The sequence below is a fragment of the Orbicella franksi genome, chromosome 10, assembly GCF_964199315.1.
Source record: "Orbicella franksi chromosome 10, jaOrbFran1.1, whole genome shotgun sequence".
NCBI lineage: Eukaryota > Metazoa > Cnidaria > Anthozoa > Scleractinia > Merulinidae > Orbicella > Orbicella franksi.
Window position 1 is genome coordinate 25031458 of NC_138154.1, and position 13785 is coordinate 25045242.

A 13785-nucleotide genomic window follows, 5' to 3' on the forward strand; every position below is an offset into this window, starting at 1 on the left:
CAGCACTATTGAACGCTGGAAATGGATAATTATAACTTAACTCACGTGTCTGCGTATTGAACATCTTATTTTTTAATGTCATTGTACAGAAAGAAATAAGGAAAAAATCAGAAATCGAGAGTGAAATTTGCCTTCCACCGCAAGAGTGGTTTTGCACGAGAACTCGTTTTCAAACAGAAGGACAAGGTAAACTCGAAAATGGCCTATTCACTGTTCCATCAAGACAATGATCCAAAGTTGATGACTTCCTTTTTTCTCATCATCTTGTTGAAATTAATATTATTGTAATTAACTGAAATTATTAATTGAAATTCTCATCATCTGCAGAAAGGAGAAATGAGCTGTCGATCACTATTTCTTGGAAATAATAGAGTTCATTTCTATAATCGACATAACACATTTCAGTGATGAACGACTTTTTTACTTGAATTTGTTATCGCTTTCTAGGAACAATACCTGAAAACTGGAGCGGAGCGAATGCTGGAAAATCACATCTTCGTTTGCTCCGAAATCGTAAAGATATCTTTCTCTTGAATTTATAAACAATCCACCTCTAAATTACAGTTCAACAAGTTTCTCACTTTTTCTTCTATAAATCACCAGTTAAGAACATCACAACCTTTTTTGTACAGGACGCTTAAAACAAAAGTACTGTTTTTCCTTATCATTTTTCATGTGACTGTACCATGCAAGGAATTAAATTCGCACTCCTGTTATTACTTTGGAATTTTTTTCCTATTTTTGTCGTTGAACTTCTTAGTCGTCATTTAGTTTTTTTTTTAATAAAAAATGCTAAGTCGAGCTGCCACAAATTGCAGCCGCTTCATTTAATGCTCTAAAAAAGGGACTGTATCGAGATGAAATCTACACAATATGCCACAAGAACAGTTCTTACAATTTGTCTGTGGGTAATTTACAAAGCCAGAATTCCTAAATCAAACGTAATGGTTATTTTGGGGGCATCGATTTCCCTTCTTGAACATGTACTGCAATTTTGGTGTCAAGATTGAACTTAAGCAAAGTTTTCAAACACGTGAATCCAATTCTTTTCTTTGACCTTTTCCAATAAGAACGCCGCAAAGAGCTTGCAAATTGTACATTTCTTCTACCCACCCTCCTCTTTAACAATGCATAGAGTCAGCTTTAGTCACGACTGAAAACAATCTGTTGCTGGTGTTTTGTGGCGCTATTTCAGCCCACAATCCGAGTGATTTGACAAAATAAATCTTACGTTTAATATTTTTTCCACTTAAAAGTATGAAACATTCAATACTTAGTTGCTACATTCTTTCTCGTATATTTTTATATGTGAAAGATGAAAATTTGGCAATAAATGTTGTAAATTTTGACATCAAGACAATATCTCATAGTGGATGTATTATTTATTCTGATCACCTGACTCTTTGGCAATGTCTTAATTCAGTCAAGAGATTTAATTGCTGATCCACTGTCAATTTTATAACTTTATTATCCGTTGGTTCATTTGCAATTTTTAAAGCGGTGCTCTTGAAATGAGCTTTCGAGCTGAGTCAAGTCACTTTTTTGTGCAAGTGATGTACGAAGAGTCAGTTTTTAATTCGAAATTGGCAAGAAAGCCGTCTATTTATTTCCCTTTGGGCTGGTATATACGTAGCCGAACAGTTTTGTAAACTCTCTCGCCTGTCACAATTTCCCTTTGTCAAACATAACCATAATACATTTATTTTTTAGTCATGTGATGCAGTGAACAACCGGGTTTGGTTTAGAATTGATGCCTCGCTGACATCTGTCTTCAGACCCTGTTAACGCCCAAACATTGAATTCACCACTCATGGAACACTTACTTTTCGTATCAGTTCTAGCTGGAAATTATACACTCGCGAAAATCAGAAACACTTATTGTCTGATGTCACCAAAGGAAAAAAAAACACAGGAAAATTGCGTTAACTACTCTCGGAATTACGCTAAAAGAGGCGGAGAAACAAATCATCCCACAAAGTTATCCCACAAAGGTGATATGATTATAAATTTGACTTTACGGAAACGTCTTACGAAACACCGCCCTACGCTCCCAGTTACCCGTGTGTTCTAACTTTCCGGACATTAGGGAGCTCAAGCAAACCACGACGGCAACGGCAACGAAAACTTTTGGACGGAAGGGCAGTCTCAGTCACGTAGAAATTTATTAATCTAAATATTGTGTTGATAATCATTGCTTATTTTTTTCCAATCTTCTTACATTGCGTAGCACAGTAAAGGCAAGCGCTAATGTGACTGACTATTGGTTTCCTATAAAACAAAAATTGGAAAAGCCAAGTAAATGGGTCAAACTAAAGAAAGAATTTAGCCTTGATGACAAGCAAGTTTCAAAGGCATTTCTTCTGCCAGTGAGGACTGCTAATGAACCGTATCTACGCTCCTTTCGGTACAAAGTGTTGAATTCTGTTCTCTTTACTAATGATCGCCTGTGTAAAATAGGATACGTTTCTAGTCCCAACTGCATCTGTAATCAGCAAACGGAAACAATATTCCATATTTTGTTTGGTTGTTCTTTCTCATATTCTTTTTGGCATGAGGTTAATGAAAAAGGTTTTGAACATAATCAAGAGTTGCAGAAGCCTCTCGCTTACATATTGCGATGTTATTGTTGGGTCTTTTGAGGAGGAATATGGATCTATTTAATTATATAGTAATTTTAGGAAAATCTTTCTTGTGGACTTGTCGATGTAGAGAAACATTACCTTCCTTGAGCCACTTCATAAGAATTTAGAAAATTAAATATGAAACTGAAAAACACATATTTCAAATCGAATAAAACGAATTTGTTTAAAGAATAATAGAAGATCTTTGAGGATGCAATTTTAAGGTTACTTCAAACCTTCGCGGAGCTACATTGGTCGATATTTTTTAGGTCAAGAAATTTAAAGTCCGCAAAGCTCAAGTTTGCATACTGTGAACGCTAGGGGCTCTGTTATTTCATTGGCTCGCGGCTTTTCAAGATGACACATCCCTCTGTGAAGGCGAGATATGTTTTTAAATCTTAAAAAGTAGAAAACTCGCACTCGTTTTTCGAGAGAACCCCTTCTCTTTAAATGAATTAATAGGGTATGCAGATTTGACAGTTTTCCATGAAATTCGGTCAGAGCATTCACTGATAGATATGGAACAAAAGTGTGTCGGCGAATTTCCTTATTTTAAATACTTTCCTCGTGGTGCCTTTAACGCAACAGGTTACGCGAATTTTTCGATAGTCGAACTTGACAGATCTATAAAAAGGTAACCAATAGCAATAAAAGAAAACGCTGACACGTTTTTGGAGATTGAGGCTTTGTGATAAACACTGCACAGTTATTTTGCATGAACGATCGCATTTGATACCCGATTAATTCGCTGGGGCGTCAGTCGGTCATTTTGGAGTTGACGGCCTCTGCCGCCTTCGGAAAGCAAAATCCAAAACAAATCATAATTTTACCCAATTTTACATTTTATAACCTTTCTGTTGATATATAGTTTGTGGGGGTTTCCTTGAAAACAGCGCGCATACGAATTTTTTTCTAGAATACACCTGCGAAGGTTTGAAGTAACCTTAAGTAATAATTATAGTAGACAACGCTATTGTTAAGGAAAATCGTTAAGTTAAATAAGTATGAAGATAAGAATTGACAAAATCTTTTTTCTTAATTAATTCAATGGGGTGTCATTGTTAACTTCTGTACGTAAACCAAACTTTATTCGTTCTTCTGTAAATTAATTGTTAAAAAAGGGATTGTAATTGATGTAATTGTGGAAATAAAAAATCCCAAATGAAGAAAAAAAAACATAAAACAGCAACGAAAACGTCACCAAACGAAAGGTTTATTGAGTAGAACAATGGCTGTGCGCGTACATTTTAAATCTTTGTGCATTTTGTAGCAGTAACGTGACATAAACAGGTTCTGTGAATTTTCAAGAACGTAGGTCGGGATGGCAAATTTTTTGTATTTCTTTTTGGAATGGATCGCTGGCATTACATATTTAGTTTGAGCAAGTTTTAAGTACTGATTGGCGGACGGAGCAGATATGCAGATTGTTACGAGATTAGAAATACCATTTTTCTTTCTAGGAGTCGTCCCTGGCGTAGGTATCGTCGTTGCTGAAGCTAGCTATTTCATTTCTTATCCACAACTCAAAATTCATTCTTTCATGTATCAAAAACAGAGGTTTTCGCAGGCAGTTTCCAATGAAATTGAAAACAAAGTAGGGAGTTTAAAACCAGTCAAGAAGTATGATCTTTTAAGTCGATTTAGATGAACGACAGAAATTCCATTTATTAATTACATAATCTGCGTTTTTTTCAAGGATTTCCAGTTCGACGTCTAGCTGACCCTTTATCATTTCTTTAATATCGTTGTGTTAACACAGTTTTAATTTTCGTTTTATGATCAGTTATAATAATTCATGAGACTTCTTTAAAATTTATATTTTCTGAATATTTTAGCACAAAGTTTCGTCCAATAGATAATACGGCCAGTCAACAATGCTCCTTTCCCCATCGGAATGTCATTCAAAACGTTTTTTCACATGAAACACACTAATAAGTACAATTTTGCTTTGTTAACTTTTTAAATGAACTTCAATTTTCTGTTAACATTGTATCACGAACATTTGATGAGGGAAAATTTGATAAAAGAGAACTCATCGCAAATTGCGAAAAAACGTTTTCTCCGCGAAATCCGTAGACCTAAATTAAGTCATAGCAATTTTTTTAAAAATTTTCTCTCTTTCTGATCTATCTACGAGTCCATGTAAGATTTAACCCCCCGAAGAAGACATTGTACAGTTTTTGAATGGTCAATGTGTAAATATATTCTGAAATCACCTAAATATATTCTGAAAGTCCCTATATATTTTAGCCGTTTTTCATTCTTTTGGAGGGGTGGGTCGGTTAAAATATTCAAAAAAGTATCCTTACGTGCCTTCATAAGCATGCCGTGATGAAAAAAAAAAAACTACTCAGGGCTCCATAAATGTAAACATTATGCAAGTAAAAAAACAAGTTGAGAATTAATTGCAAAGGCGCTTCAATAAGCTTGTATACTCTGGTATTGTTAGAAGTCATATTGCCAAATCCTGTGTTAAAAAATTCCAGTAACGGTACGGCTCACCAAGTTCATTCAATAATCTTCCTCCGAGTAATTAAGAAGGAATCTACAAAACGTTTGAGTAACAAGTGGAAAAAACTTTGTACCGAGATTATTCACATCGTATTGTAAACGGCTGTGCGACTGTTTTAAATATCTTCTCGAAGGAAATTATTTCTAACAACATCAAATGTCGACTGAAACAGATTTTGAAGTTCATATGAAATACTTGAAATTACTGGTGAAATGAAACTGATGATGAAAGTCTACCTTTGTTTGCACAATTTCTGTAAACTTTGAAACTTATTTTCCCACATTTCCATGGGAAATGGTTTTCGGTGTTATTTCAAGCCACTATTTATATCTTAACCTTTTAGAAAATGCAGAAAGGACTGCAAGATACTTAGAATTATTCTGGATGGAGGTTTTTGTCCAATAAAAACTGAAATTGCTCGATTTCCTCTCGGATTTTGTCTTAGTTATTATTGTAGAACTAATTAATGATTAGATCTGAATAAGGCGACTTTAATTATTCTATGCTCAATTCAGTGGAACGTTTTCACGTGACGTCATCAAGCTTTTAAATCCAAACGTAAAGAGCCACCAGAGTTTCTATCCTCATCAGGCATAAGAGGTGCGAAAATTATACATCTTGACAGCATTTCAGCACAATGGTGTCCTTCGTTTGGAAACAAGTGCATTTTGAATTTTAGAGTTATGGCAGTGCGGGACATCGCGTTTGTCAAAAAATATATACTTATCTCATGATTTTTAGACCTTCGTGAAATAAAAGTAGCAGTTAAGTGTTAATATGTTGGTTTGTGCAGAATAGGCAATCAATGGCCTAGATAACCAAGAAGATCCAGATTGCCACACTATTTTCCGGCTGCCATATTGGCGAATCATTGCTGAGGTCATTTTTTACATTTTTCCTCATTGACATACTACTTTGCATGGAGAAGGTGTCACGCTAGACACGAATTGACTACAACAATTTAAAGAGCTTGTGAAACTTAGTAATTGGTGAAACTTTTGGCTCTTTGGCTGAAATATTCGAGGAGAAATTGGCCTTCAAAAACTGCCAAATTTCTGGATGGCAAACGCCCTTATGAGCTTTTACATTCTTTGTTGAATTTTGAATTTTTAAACCCGCGTCGCTCAAAAATTATTCAATACATCGAGCCACGGAGGTACACCAATATGGCGGCACCATACTGAGCTCTGTAAATTTGTGCAAAACATTTAGGCAAATAACTGAAGTTTGGGATAGCGCATAGACCTAAAACTTGGAGAGAAGTCTTCTTTATTTATCTTCAATAAGATCGAATTTTCTTGTTTTTTTTTTTTCTATTGCACGACAGTGAAAACGATCTATTGTAGTCCAGCTATCTGACTAGCTGTGCCTTTCCAGGTTTTTTTCAAGATTTAAAATCCTTCTTTACTCGACAAAAACAAAAACAACAGCAACAACAACAAAAAAAACCGAAGAAGTCCTTTTTAGAGCAATCTTACTTTTAATTTGGCTCATTGTGATACCGTCAAGAGTTATACGGCTGTACAAACAGCACTCTTACATGAAGTTCACAATGTATGAGAAGTGACGAACTGGAAGATTAAAAACTTTCAATTGAGATACTTCACTTTATATTCTCGAGAATACTACTCAAATGCAAGGATGTATACATGCAAAACGACAGTTCGATGTATCATTCATCTCGACTTAATGGAAAACTGGTGAGCATTCACGAGATGATTTTATTGATAAGCCGCGGCCATGTATTAATTACTTACTACCCCTTCCTCTTCATTTAAATTTTTCTCGAAAAGAAACCACCATTGTTCTCACTTTAGCAAAATACTTTTTTCTGTTATCTAAATTTCCGCAACTTTTGGTTATGGTCTTCATCAATGCCTTGAGAAAAACAAGAATTACGAGAAATAATATTCGATAGTTTCAGGTAGACCTTCAGCATAACGAACAGAGTGGTAACTTTTAACACATCCCATGCTCAAAATGTATATTCTCATTACTGGTTTTCTCATTGTTTTAAATGCTAACTCTGAGAATTTAGTTTTTCAAAGTGGTAACTCTTAAGTACATCCCATGCTCAAAATGTGTGTTCTTGTTACTGATTTTCTCATATTGTTGTTAATATTAATTCTAAGAATTTGGTTCTTCATCAAGACAATATCTTCTAGTTAATCAGTTTCTGAGATTTTCATAATTCTTACACTGAAACTGTTAAACGTTAACGAGAGTAGAAATAATGTACTTATCTGAGATTTGATGTTTCCAATAGTCAACTTGTGCCAGAGTCCAACAGTACATTGCGATCCAAGATCGCTACCCTTTCTGTCAACAGTGATATATCAGCCGCCTGGAGCGAGAGAGACAGAGAAAAAAGAATATTTAATCCACACTACCTTGTCAACTAATAAATTTACAGCAGTGTTAGATACAGTTGAGAACTATGTAAATTTTCAGAAAACAGTAGTGTTTTGATGTGTTTTTGAATTTTAGCATTTTCTTCAAAAATGAAGTAGAATTCCCATGGAATCCAAGATGGGTTGTATTGTTCGCGCTTCCAAGAATCAAGGATAATACTTTCTAACTTGGTTATAATATAAGCTAGTTATTAAAATTGGATTTAATGATTATTAAAGAATCTTTGTTATGACTATTTACGTCGTGGTATTCTCCTCTTCACCTAAACGTTTTCAGACGCTTAATTCCAAGAACGTGAAATAAAAAGTGCAAGAAGTTCCTTCACATAATAACTCCACCTCCCACGCGAAAATGATCTGAGCCAACAAAAGTTCGACCCAAAGTCCTTCCAAACAAACGGTAGTCTCATTATAATAATTATTATCGAACATAATACAGTGCACGTGTATTGTACTGATATAAATTATGGCATTTTCTGGACAACAAGACAACCGTACGCTTATACGCAGCAATGGTACGAAACGATTTTTAACACTCTTGGAGTGTAAAGATAGGAAAACCATTATCTACTTATCTGAGCTAAGATGTTTTTCCAATAGTCATCGATCGTACGCCAGAAGTGAAGCTCTGCACACTGCCATCCAACATTCAGTTAACGTTGATGAAATTCAATTAATTAAGGTTGATGAATAAATCCAGAAACTCGTGAACTGTCCTTTAACACATCTTTGGTCATCCTGGAGATAGCAGAGCAAACGGCAGCAACTTTAGTTATTTAATCACCTAGGTTTACTTATGATTATCTTATGGACAGATAACTTGCTCACCCCAAAAACTTGTTCGCATGTTGTGGTCAGAAAGTTGAACCATAATAAATGGCCGTCACAAATTAAAACAATCGATTTGGAACAACTCTTCAACTTTCATGTATTTCTATTCAACTTGGTAGCGTAAGAATGAGTTGATAATGAAGGACAGCCGCCATTTACGATGAAAGACTTGCTGTAAGGTTGATAACGAGATTTACTTACTTTTTTAATTAATCTTCTTCGTTCTCTGTGGGACACAAGGCAGCCACAATCCATCTACATCTCTATTTTGTACGATATGTTGTTCCTCATTGAGCTCATGGCAGGCGCTAGGTGGTTTTTGGCCAACCAGGTTTGCTGTTGCCAGTTGGTGTCCATCTCTAGGCAACCTTGGGAAGTGTGTGGTCAATCCATCGGATTCATCTGCGTTTGATTTCCATGACAACATTCTGGCAATACGTTTTTCTGTCAACGGATCAGAGATAAAGAGCAATATTCACTGCTTGCAGACATTGACGTCAATTGTTTTGAATTCAATTTTTATACAACCAAACAGCTCTTTGTTTCAAAAGCCAATTGCTCTCATGTTGGCGAACAAATAACAATATAACTAGCCTAACGAACTTGCAAATCCTTTCTTGCGCTGAGAATTTTGGTATTTTTTGCTCGTTTTCCTCATTGAACTACGCCTATAGGCTCGTCAGTTAGCTTTGGCAGTGTAGTCAATAAGTTAGAAGTTCTTAGATTCTTGCTACGGATTTCAAAAGTCTTTTTTTAAACAGAAAAACACGATCGCAGGACGATAAACTGAAGCATTCTACGAATGGATTATGTAAAAAAAACAAAAAAACAGTAAAACTTTAGTGCCACCAAATCGTAAGATCTTAGACTCGGTACTCGATTTCCTGTATTTGCAACATAAATGAAAAATGTTTTCATTTAATAGTACGAAATAAATAATACGTGTCACTTTTGTCTGTGGGTTAATTTTAAGCAAAAATACGTCCAAATTCATTATATTACATGAAAGCTAGCGACAACTGTGATTCACTTATCTGAACTTCAACGGAGTTGTCGTCAACATGAAACTTGCCAGGAGTCCATAGCTGGTCGTGCTACACTTCATTTGAATTGGTGAATGAGGCCTGTCACTCCAATTCAATTCCTTTAGATACAACTTTGCTGCCTCTGGTCAATTCTTGTGAAAAAACAGGAAACTCATGGTTAAGTTTTTCGCGTGTTAACTCAAGCAAAACTGACTTGATTGAGTATTAGTATCAGTTAACGGACATCTATCGGCCTTGCACTCAACAGAACTCCCTCAAAATGTGGAATAACACTTTTAAACGACTACCAACAAAGTGGTGCACTGCAGTGGGAACGAACTGAAGATTACTTATAGGTTTTGATATAACTACATAACTGTTCTTTGCGTATCAGAGCAAAGGCAATGGCGATTGGAATTTTCTGTTTTTATAACAGTTAAAAAGAGTGTATATGGTAGCGCTTCGAGGTGACGAATCAAATTGCGAATGACAAAGTCAAACGGCAAACCAAGCAGATTATCAAGCTGTAAACAAACATTTTATTAAAAATAATCATTCCGTTACTCACAAGAGAAATGTTTGCTATTCGATTTTCAACTTCGCTTAAATAGAGTCTTCGGTGTCAAGGAAAACACATGCACCTCGAAGCTTTCACAGCATTGAGGAAAGTTTTATTATACCATTAACTGATCAAATTGAAAGACGAGGGAAACAGCTAGGACACGTTACTAGCTAGAGAAAATGTGGACTTACCTGAAGGAAGCACATCGACTAAGATGTCTTCGCCCTTGCCTTCAATTCAACGGCGATAAATAAAGAAAATATGGACTTGCCTGAAGGGAGCAAAGCGACTAAGACGTCTTCGCCCTTGCCTTCAATGCAACGGCGACCGACGCTAAAATGGGTGTGTCATTCTACACTTCTTTATATATACCCACATTAAAATTCATTACAGCCACGAGAAATATGCTTTGAACAAAAGAAATGCATCCCACGTTAAGATTGTGTGCTTTGAATTGTGGAAAATGAGCAACTTGGGGGAAAAACACGCACCTGAAAGGAATTGTGATCCGAATATGCTATGTTTGTAGTTAATAGGCCAATTTTGATATATTAAAATTCTAACTTGGCTCCGCGAGGCTTAACGGAATAATAAAAAAAGAAGTTAATTATTCATCCCTTAGACCCGAGGCGGTCTCTTTTGTTTTATTCCCCTAAGCCTCGGAGCTAAGTAAGACATTTAATAAATCGAAATTGGCTTCTAACTGTCGAAGATCTCACAGACAAGAACACCGCGGTGAAGCGTCGTAAAACGTACTTTTGGTCCAGCTAAGTAATTACGGTTGCGTCATAATTCAACTTTAATAATGATGAAATTTATGCGCACGCAAATTATGACGCATACTCAGTTTTCTTACCTCTTTTTCACGTCTTTGGAAAATATCTTTGGAAGAAAAACTTTTCTCTGACAATGAATAAGCTGACGCAATCGCACGAAGATCTAACCATCGACACAACCAACATTTTTAATTTGACCGTAAAAATTCCTGTGGACGAAGTTCGCTGGAAAGAACGTGCTGCACTACGGTATTTTAATTTAGCGCTTCTATATCAAGAATTCAGTTTCTTTGTAGAATTTAAATCTAGCCATTTGTTCGGTTTCTTTTTAACATTTTCTTTAGTTCTCATAATTTTTCGTATTTTTTTTTTACGGAAATAGTCAAATTTAAGCTTATTTAAAGGAGCTCAGTCACGGTTTGCGCATATTGAAAAGTTTAGCCTCAATTTTTCAAATTCGTCGTTTGCAATCCGTGTTAATCTTCTCCATCCTTCGCCATCCTTGTTCCTTTATGGTTTATCATTGTGTCTTTGGTGTTTTTCTTTCTTATTAAACTGTTATTTTTCAGGTTTCCTGTACCTTCCGTATCTGAAGGTTTATCCTGTCCATTTGACGCGGTGAACCAGCTTTTTCACTGCAAAAGTACACAAAGGAAAGGTTAACAAAGATTGCCAGAGATAAAGTTCGATAGACTGTAAACAACAATTCTATTGTCTTTCAGTCAATCATAATCCAAAATCACGATGTGTAATTTGCACTGGTGTCACACTTTTGCACTGATGTTACACTTTTCGCACTAGTGTTACACTTGAACTGCACTGCTCTCAGCTAATCAGAATCATTTAATTTTTTCATGTATATTATTAACTTTGTAAGTAGACTCAATCCTGGACATAAGTGCGTTTGTTCGCGATACAGCTGGCCTTCTTACAGGTGTGGGTGACTTAGCTCAATATGTAGTTCTCATAAAACATTCCCACTGCATGTAATTCTCTTGGGCTACAGTGTAAACGTTACAGAAGTTTGCAAATGTATTACAACATTCTTTGCATTAATGTACTTGAGAGTGAATGAGGGTGAATGAAGGTGAATGAGGGTGAATGATGGTGTATGAAGGTGAATGACGGTGAATGAGAGTGAATGATGGTGCATGAGGGTAAATGATAGTGAATGATAGTGAATGAAGGTGTATGAAGGTGTATGAAGGCGAATGGGGGTGAATGAAGATGAATGAGGGTGTATGAAGGTGCATGAGGGTGAATGATGGTGAATAAAGGTGTATGAAGGTGAATGATGGTAAATGAAAGTGAATGAGGGTGAACAATGGTGTATGAAGGTGCATGACGGTGAATGAGGTTGAATGATGGTGACCGAAGGTGTATGAAGGTGAATGAGGGTGAATAGTGGTGTAGGAAGGTGCATGAGGGTGAATGATTGTGAATGATGGTAAATGAAGGTGAATGAGGGTGAATGATGGTGAATGAAGGTGTATGAAGGTGTATGAAGGTGAATGAGGGTGAACGAGGGTGAATGAAGGTGAATGAGGGTAAATGAGGGTGATGGCGTATGAAGGTGAATGATGGTGAATTAAGGTGATTGAGGATGAATGAGGGTGAATGATGGTGTATGAAGGTAAATGAAGGTGAATGATGGTGTATAAAGGTGGATGAAGGTGGATGAAGGTGAATGGAGGTGAATGATGGTAAATGAAGGTGAATGAGGATGAATGATAGTGAATGAAGGTGTATCAAGGTGAATGAAGGTGAATAGTGGTGTATGAAGGTGAATGAGGGTGAATAAAGGTGAATGAGGATGAATGATGGTGAATGAAGGTGTATGAGAGTGAATGAGGGTGAATGATGGTGAAAGAGGGTGAATGAAGGTGAATGAGGGTGAATGATGGTGTATGAAGGTGAATGATGGTGTATGAAAGTGTATGAAGATGAATAGAGGTGTAGATAGGTGAATGGAGGTGTATGAAGGTGAATGAAGGTGTATGAAGGTGAACGAGAGTGAATGAGGCTCAATGAGGGTCAATGAGGGTGAATGGGGGTAAATGATGTTGTATGAAGATGAATGAGGATGAATGATGGTGTATGAAGGTTAATGAAGGTGAATGCGGGTGTATGAAGGTGAATGAAGGTGAATGAGGGTGAATGAAGGTGAATGAGGGTAAATGATGGTGTATGAGGGTGAATGAGGGTGAATGAGGGTGAATGAGAATGAATGATGGTAAATGATGGTGAATGAGGGTGAATGAGTGTGAATGATGGTGAATGAAGGTTTATGAGAGCGAATGAGGGTGAATAAAAATGAATGAGGGTGTATGAAGGCAAATGAGGGTGAATGAAGGTAAATAAGGGTAAATCAAAGTGAATGAGGGTGAATGAAGGTGTATGAACGTGTATGAAGGCGAATGAGGGTGAATGAAGATAAATGAGGGTATATGAAGGTGCATGAGGGTGAATGAGAGTGAATGATGGTGAATGAAGGGGAATGAGGGTAAATGAAAGTGAATGAGGGTGACTGAACGTGAATGAGGGTGTATGAAGGTGCATGAAGGTAAATAAATGTGAATAGGGGGGAATGCAAGTGACTGAACGTGAATGAGGGTGTATGAAGGTGTATGCGGGTGAATGAACGTGAATAAGGGTGAATGCAAGTGACGGAACGTGAATGAGGGTATATGAATGATCGTGGATGAGGCTAAATGAAGGTGAATAAGGGGAATGAATGGAAACAATGGGTGAACTAGGTATTAACAGCGGTATTGGGTATGGTCAGCGGTTTATTATCAATACTGGGAAGAAGTTCTCGGGCATGATGATAAAGAAGATTAGCGTCAAGGGAAAAGCATTAAGAGAGGAGGTTGTACTTTAAAGAGTTTGTGGTGAGTTGGCAGAAACATTCAAGGTTTAACTGGACTCTTGTGCCAGTGAGTTCGGATCGGTAAAACATTGTAGCAGTCTGTCCATAGTATAAATAAACAACAACAAAAACCTTTATTAACGTGTCTGGGGTATTTAGAATTTGAGAGGGTTTTTGA